This window comes from Rhagoletis pomonella, unplaced genomic scaffold, assembly GCF_013731165.1.
Source record: "Rhagoletis pomonella isolate Grant_MI unplaced genomic scaffold, Rhpom_1.0 Rhpom_scaffold_00003, whole genome shotgun sequence".
NCBI lineage: Eukaryota > Metazoa > Arthropoda > Insecta > Diptera > Tephritidae > Rhagoletis > Rhagoletis pomonella.
In genome coordinates, this window is record NW_023458557.1 from 44,878,789 (window position 1) to 44,886,722 (window position 7,934).

Consider the following 7,934-nt stretch of genomic DNA (forward strand, 5'->3'; position numbering starts at 1 on the left):
ATTTCCTTCAAACGTCTTGTCAAACCTTCAAACACCCCCACACACAACAGAAATGGCTTGAAGCAAAGGGATGATTTGTCAAGCTGCTTGTTTTGTGTAATTGTAAACCGTTAAAGCGAGTACGTTCTCGCAATTATACCCTACCTGTTAAATAATGATTAATATTCCCAATGATTATTAATTAAAGCATGTTTCTTTGGATAACCGTTTAATGATGAAATACCGAATTAGCACCTTTTTAATGATTAATAATTAATTACTCAAATAATTTTTTTTAATTAATTCGTTAATTTTAATTACATCATTATTTTGTTAATTTTGATGATTTTCAATTATTTTTTACTTTTTTAATTACACGACTAATATAAACATTTGATTAATTTCAATTATCAATCAACAAGCCAAAGTATAGACAAATATTTAATAACTGGTTGAATTATTTATTTTTTTTTTTTGTTCTTATCCAAATCTCAAATTTTAAACATTAATTATTACTTTTAAAATATTTCAAAAAGAAAGGACTGAAATGTGCAAAGTTAATGAATTTAATTTATTTTAATGAAAACTTTTATTTTTATTTTAGTTCACTCAAATATGAATTAAAGTATTCGTTTTATTTTTAACTAAATTGTCTTCTTTTCCGTATTCAATATTATTAAAAAAGATAAAAATATAGTATTTATTACACTTGAAAGCTTTTACTTTTAGTATCATTTAATGGAAAATGATTTAAAATTATGTTCGAAAGTTTGTAATATTTAGGTATTTATTTTTCCTTTTAATCAATACTCAAAAAATTTAACACTAATTATTGGCAAATCTAAGGCTGCTAAATAAAAATATGTAATGTATTACAGTGCACTACATCAAAAGTTTTGTATTTTATATTCATGAATTCATTTTATTTTTTGACTTCCAAAGTAGTGGTTTTGGTCCATAACTGGACTAGAATTTTTCTGTCTATTTTGAACTAGTATGAGACTGGTATATTTCTGACCGAAATCTGACAATTGCCATCTCGTAGGACATCCCCATGTTAAAAATACCAGTTGAATGCATGGAAAAAAAAAAAGATAGTTGGCGGACTAGTTGGGTATGCGGTTCATACTAGTTGTGAGGTAGCTTACAACTAGTACATTTGACTATAGGGCAATAACACAAGTGGTTGGCGGTAATGTTTTGTGGTATTGATTAGAGGCCCAAAATGCAAATTCTGCGGGTGTTTATTGAGGTCGTTTATACCCACTCGTTTGCTATTTATAACGTGTAAATGTGTTTATATCTGTGGTCACAAGCAATAACCGCCTAAGTCGACTTAAGAAAAAATGGAGTTATATATGCTATCGTATTCTTCAACCCCTATTCCATGCGTATGTGAAATCCCCATCTCACCAACTAGGCTACTTAAAAAGTTATAGGCGAAAATATTTTGGTTTCCCCATAAGGCTAACATTGCATTCTAAATGTTTAAAACGTTTTTTCTCGAATTCAGGTTTTTCGACTTAGGCGGTTATTGCTTATGACCACAGATATGTGAGTGTTTGTATGTATGTATACATGTATGTAAATACGGGGATTATTAAGCCCATATGTAAATAGTTTACGTGGAGAATATACGCATTTATGTCCTAACTCTTTCTTAACATATGGTGTGTTCACAACGTTGTCGTATATGTTGTATTATTATGTGTCGTAAACTTTAAAAGCTTAAATAAATGTTTGGAGGACTAGAAACCACAACCAACTATTTTTTAACACTGTGTAAATTCATAATATGTTTTTGCGAACCCCCTTAATATATTATTAGCAGAGCCGAAGAAAATAAGCACGAAAAAATTAATTTTATGCGCTTAGATAAGCACTAAAACATTGGTAAATATGCTCGCAAAACAAAAAAATTAGTATAGTTTAATGTTTTGTTTTTTATTCAGTTTATTTCAAGGATTGAAAAATTCTAATGGACATACAAGTGTTGCTTGATATTCTCAAATAATGGAGATCTGCGCTGGTCGTTTTGATTTTTTTAAATATTCGTTATTCTCCATTTGAGATAAATTATTTTAATCTCTTCAATAACACCAATGCCTTCCCACAGAGACGAACCATTGGTTTTAAATTTTTGTATCCAAGCAGAAATGCAATTGAAGTTACGGATTAATAAAAACCAAATTTCTTTTTATGTTATTATTTGTATACATTTCTTTAGTTCGACGAATCAAAAAACGCCTAAGAAATGGTCAAGAAAAATTTATTGAGCCAAATTTTCTTAAGCAGTACGAAGTTCTTAAAAAATTTGCTACGCTTTCTACTATGGTTTGCTAAAGTTTGTTTATGAAAAGTACAAGGCACCCTTGTTTTCAACAGAAATTTATGCTCGTTCCATTATTTCGCAAGGAAAAAGTGAGACAGCAGGCTGTAAAATATCAATGTCAAAACTCCTTGAACATTACTATTCACACTCACGAAATAATAGCACTTTATTTCTTGACCCTATTCCCTAAATTGGAGCGCTAAGCATTGCGTTTTCCATTGTCAACGAGTGTCAGCGCACGCTATCCCCAAATCAACGCGGAGTAATTTTTGACGTTTTCTCATTTCCTCTCGTTTTTATTCTCGTTTCCTCTTTCACTTTTTTGTCCTTTCTCTTTATTTCCATCTTCTGCATCCAACACGTAACGCCCTGTCAAAAATGAAAACTCCATTTTCTCGGCGCTTGCGTCGCGTTATTGTGGGATGCTTCATATAAGGTGCAATCCCGTATTCCTTAGACTAAAACTAGTAAAACTGGCATAAAATAAAAATTCGCTCAGAACGAGAGAGTAACATTGAAAAGTACGGGATCGCTTTCTAGCAAAAAATTGTAACTTCTGTCAACTTCAACATAACCTCCAAATTTTGGTTGTCAATTTTTTCTTATTTTGTTTGTAAACACACTCAGCTCACACATGTAAATAACCAAAAATACTTTCAAATTCATTAGAATCCACATAAACAGGTAATTAAATACTTTTCAACATGCATTAGCAGAGTGCACATTTCTCTTGTTTACAATTTGGTTGCCAAACACACTACAGCTGATCGTTTGACACATTTACTAGAATTTACCAGCAAAAAGTTCTCGGACTAAAACTGGTAACTTATGACTGAGAGAGGACCTCATTTACTCTATTTTTTGTCCTCTCAATAGTCAGAGAACCGAGTACGGGATCGATTTCCAGTAAAATCTGACTGATTCTGACTATTTCTGACTAGCCCGCACTCGCAACTATAAATTGTACGGGCATGAGGGTTTTTGACAGTTGTTTGGCGCATGACGCCCAAATTTAGGGACGGCAGTAAAAGGTTCGTTTCGGCCGCTGTGGTGTAGTGGTAAGCAGTGCGCGCTTCCACTCCACAATGCTTGGGTTCAAACCCTGGTCAAAGCAACATCGCAAAAATATAGAAAAAAGGTTTTTTCTTAACAGCGGTCGTCCCTCGGCAGGCAATGGCAAACCTCCGAGTGTATTTCTGCCATGAAAAACAGCGTCTCATAAAAATACAATCGCCGTTCGGATTCGGCGTAAAACTGTAGGTCCCTCCGCTTTGTGTGACAACATCAAGGCTACGCAATAAATCGGAGGAGAAGCTCGGCCAAACACTAACATATGTGTAAGCGCCAATCTATTATTATTATTATTGTAAAAGGTCCGTACTTAGCTTTAAGCTAAGCATACACGGTAGGGAAAAAACGTGAGACTTAGACAAAAATTTCGCTAGAGGTGAAAACACTCAATAGAGCTCTACGAGAGACTCACCCACATAGTTACGTGATAGTTATTTAGCGAGACTTTTTCGCTGTGTACACAGTCTATCGCAACTAGATCGAAAACTCTACGACAACTCTACGCACTACTTGGCAAGCTAAATAGAGTTTTTGCTCTACGGAGACGTATGGTAAAGTTTTGACCATGACTTTCATCAAAGTTTGTTAAACATCAAATCGTCTATTCGGTACAAGCATACCATTTTAGGTACATTTAGAACGTAGCCAAATAACTTATCGGGAAATTTTATTTTATTTTCATAGGCATTTTACGGATTCTTAATCAGCACAAAACAAGTCTACCAAAAACAGCTTTAACATTTGCCGCAACAAAATCGGTGTTGCCCTATGTTACCTACACTAATTATATAAAGAGAAGCTCCTTCTTTTTATAAGAGGTGATCTCGCGAACAGCTGTACCGATTTTTTGAAATTTTGGACACCTACTGCAGACTTTCGATATATTAAGGGAGAGTGGCATCACCCATACATATCGAATTTTTCAAGCGTATATCTCTGGAAATATTTGTAGTGTTGTCCTGGAAATTCGTATAGAGATTTTGGGACTACTGGAAAAAGGGAGCGTTTTTCAAACATATTGATACTTTTATCTCTCTTTTTTTCGAACAGGAGCTTAAAGACCTGATGATATACGTGTCTACAGCGCTTGTATCTGTGATGAGACATCTGACGACAACTGCGACCTCTGAGCTTCCAGCTGGGTTTGCATCATCTGTGACATGTCAGCCAATAACGGGGTCATGTCCTTAGCTGTTGATGAAGTAGGAGCTTTTTGCTATCTTCAATCTTCGTGGACCCCTGCTCCATATCCTTCGATGAACATTCTGCATCTTCCTTTTCTTCGTCCTTTGCGTGGTTTACCCTGGAAGTCGTATTTGTCCACGTCGATGCTTCTGCTTCCATAGTCTCTCGCAGCCGTGATAGTAAATACACTTTTCTTCCGGATGTTGCTAAATTTCGCTTCTCCAACTCCTGTTCGAGTTCCCCAATCTTTAGGTATTGAATCTTTGCCATTTTCAGAACTTCCCCAAATGGGATTTATTTAACAATCCCAATTCTGACACCAATTGTTACGATTATCCTTGAATACTTGAAGGATTTACCAAAAATCTCTAGGCTAGTATCGCTGGATTGTTAAATAGACGCTCACGATGACCAAATTACAAGCACTTTACAATACTTGTTTAGGCAATAACAACATTTAACAATACCTGTTAAGGCAATTAAACTACTTTTCAAAACTTGTTTATAGCTTGCTGACTCGCAACTGACTTGTCTGGTAGCTTGCTAGCTTGCAACTAACTTGACTTCCACTATCATTGCTCATTCTCTCATTCGCTGTTCGCAGTATTCATCCACTTGATGTTTCTCCCTGTCGAACATTCTACTGCATTCCTCGAACATTCTGCCACTTTCTCGTTGTTCGCTTCGCGATGCCGCAGTATTCGCCACAATGTGTACGAACGTAAATATACACTTTTGAAACCATAAGTCCACTTTCTATGTAAAAACACTAACAACTAGGGAATTCAATCTCGCAAACTCAGGATCTCGCGCCATTTTTGCGGGTTCAGAAATGAGGGATTACACATGCGGGATCCGCGGGACTTGGGGGACTACCGAAAAAAATTAAAAAGACGACTACGAGTCGTGAACGTGCCTGCCAAAATGTTCGTCGTACATGGCTGTATTAAAAATACATAATTTATAACCCAGTAGATAATTTCAGGAACATTATTTTCCTTTCTTTTTTGTATGGACTGGCATCATTTAAAGAGCTTCTTCTTTCGCTACCCATAGAAGGTCTTTTATAGGACGTACTTCAGAATACCTTTGGCGGAGTTAATTCAAAGTTGTTTCTTTAATTTATAAAATTCATACATCTTTAAAGTATTTGCTTAAGGGTTATATCAAATATGTGTTATTGCAACTTAAAATGGATACTGAAATTCATTTGTAATGCTAAATAATATAAATTTATGCATTCGAGGAAATTTTAAATGGATAAGCCCTTCTGTAGGGAAGCATTTTTCAGCCCTTCATGGGTAGGCCTTTTAGAATAACTTCACTTAAGAAGGCCTACTTAACTTATCTTCTGGGCAATCATATGTTCAAACAAAAAAAAATGCCAGCACTGGCAACGACCATATACCTACGAACCTAAGCATAATCACTAAAATCAAATGTTCCTGATTGTGCAATAAAGTTATGTCGAATATAACAGGTGAAACTTTAAAGACTTTATCATTCCTTCGGAAACATGATCAAAAAAGGCAACCTAATTATAAGTAAATACCAAGATTTTCTAAATCAAATCGTCTTTTTTACATATCAATTTTGAATATAACTGTGTAGAGGAAATAATATCATTTTTTTCACTCCCGCAAATCCCGAGGATCCGCTGGATTGATGAACTCGACCCCGCAAGCTTGCAGGATTGCGATTTTTATGCGGGATTGGATTCCCCAATAACAACCAGATAAGATACAACTACCTTGATGTGATCAGAAGTAGTTAGTCCATACGTACGTACCTACATATGCATTAAGCCGTATCACCGATTTGGCTAAATTTTTTTTCAGTTGTTCGTAATTTCCATGGGAAGGTTTTAACGAAAGAAAATTTTGGGAAGCCTTCCGGGAAAGTCGGGAAATTGGAAAAATCGAAAATTGATTTTTTTGTATGGAATATTTTGCGCAATTCCTTCGGAATGGCTTTCAAGTGGAAAAATAGAAAGCTCTAAGTGGAAAACTCGGAAAAATCCGGAAGAACGCGAAAAATTAGAAATTTTTCGACGAAATTTTGCATTTTATCGCTTGATTTGATGATTTTGGACGATGTAAAGGTGAAAAATTCGTTGTGAAGCTTGGAAAATTTCGGAAAATTGTGAAATTCATTGTGAGCATGAATCAGTTGGGAACAATTTTCTCCTATGTTTCATAACCGATTCGAATGATTGCTGCTTTTTTGGAAAGGTGTTTAGAAGGAGGAGTGCACAAAGTTTTAATTTTTCCGATAGGTGGCGCAGGGGTCGAGCTACGCTAAAAAAAATGCATTGGTACGTAGGTAGCCTTTTGCCTAGATTAGCATATAGGATCCATTTTTTCCATTAATTGGGCCAGGGACAGATCTATTCGTAAAAGTCTTATTTATGGCCCGGTTTTCTTTAAAATTTGGCACGTAGGTGGCTCATTGCCAGGATTAACATATGAGATACTTTTTTCTGATAGGTGGACCAGGGACCGATTAATTCCAAAAAATCTTATTTATGGTCCGATTTGCTTGAAATTCGTTACCCGTATTATAGATATGCGTAGAATAGAATTGAGTCATTGTTTTACAGTTCGAAAGGTCTTTGAAGGCGCCGCAAACATGCGGGTATTGACTATTTAACAATACTTTTTTTACACTTTGACCTCGTTTTTCTTAAAATCTGGAGCTGATGGAAATTATATGCTTACGTCAAAAATAGCGTTAACATAAGCTGCATCAAATTTCTTTCTATTTTTGTTGGCCTGTGTACAAAAACAGAAAGCAATTTGATGCAGCATATGTTAACGCTATTTTTGACGTAAGCATATGTTTCCATCAGCTCCAGGTTTAAGAAAAACGAGGTCAAAGTGTAAAAAAATCGCATTTTTTGCAATATTTGAGAAGCTCTAGCGGAGAAACAAAGAGTGGTAGAACCTCCCACTTAGGCTTAAATTAAAGCAAAAATCTCGACTACTATCCCTGCTAATTCCTGCACCTTTGCTTGATGGTCACTTATAGCAGGGGTTCCCAAACTTGTTTCACCTCGTCACCCTTGTTGTGCTAAAAAAATTTCGCGGCACCCCTACTCTTCCAATGTCTACGAAAACAAGAAAACACAATGCAAACTTTAGCTTTAATGATAGGACTGAAATTGTTTTGATGATTTCATTATTTCCTTTAAGTTTATTGGAGGCTTCGAAAATTTTACCCTGAAATCATTTGGCGCTGAAAGCTTGCTGGTGTATTTGTTTTTAAGCGACTTCACAAAACGGATAAGGTTATCAATTCGTCGGAATATTCTTTTATTATTTTTTTTACAAGCTTTTATTTAACTTCACTTGTATGTATGTATGTATGT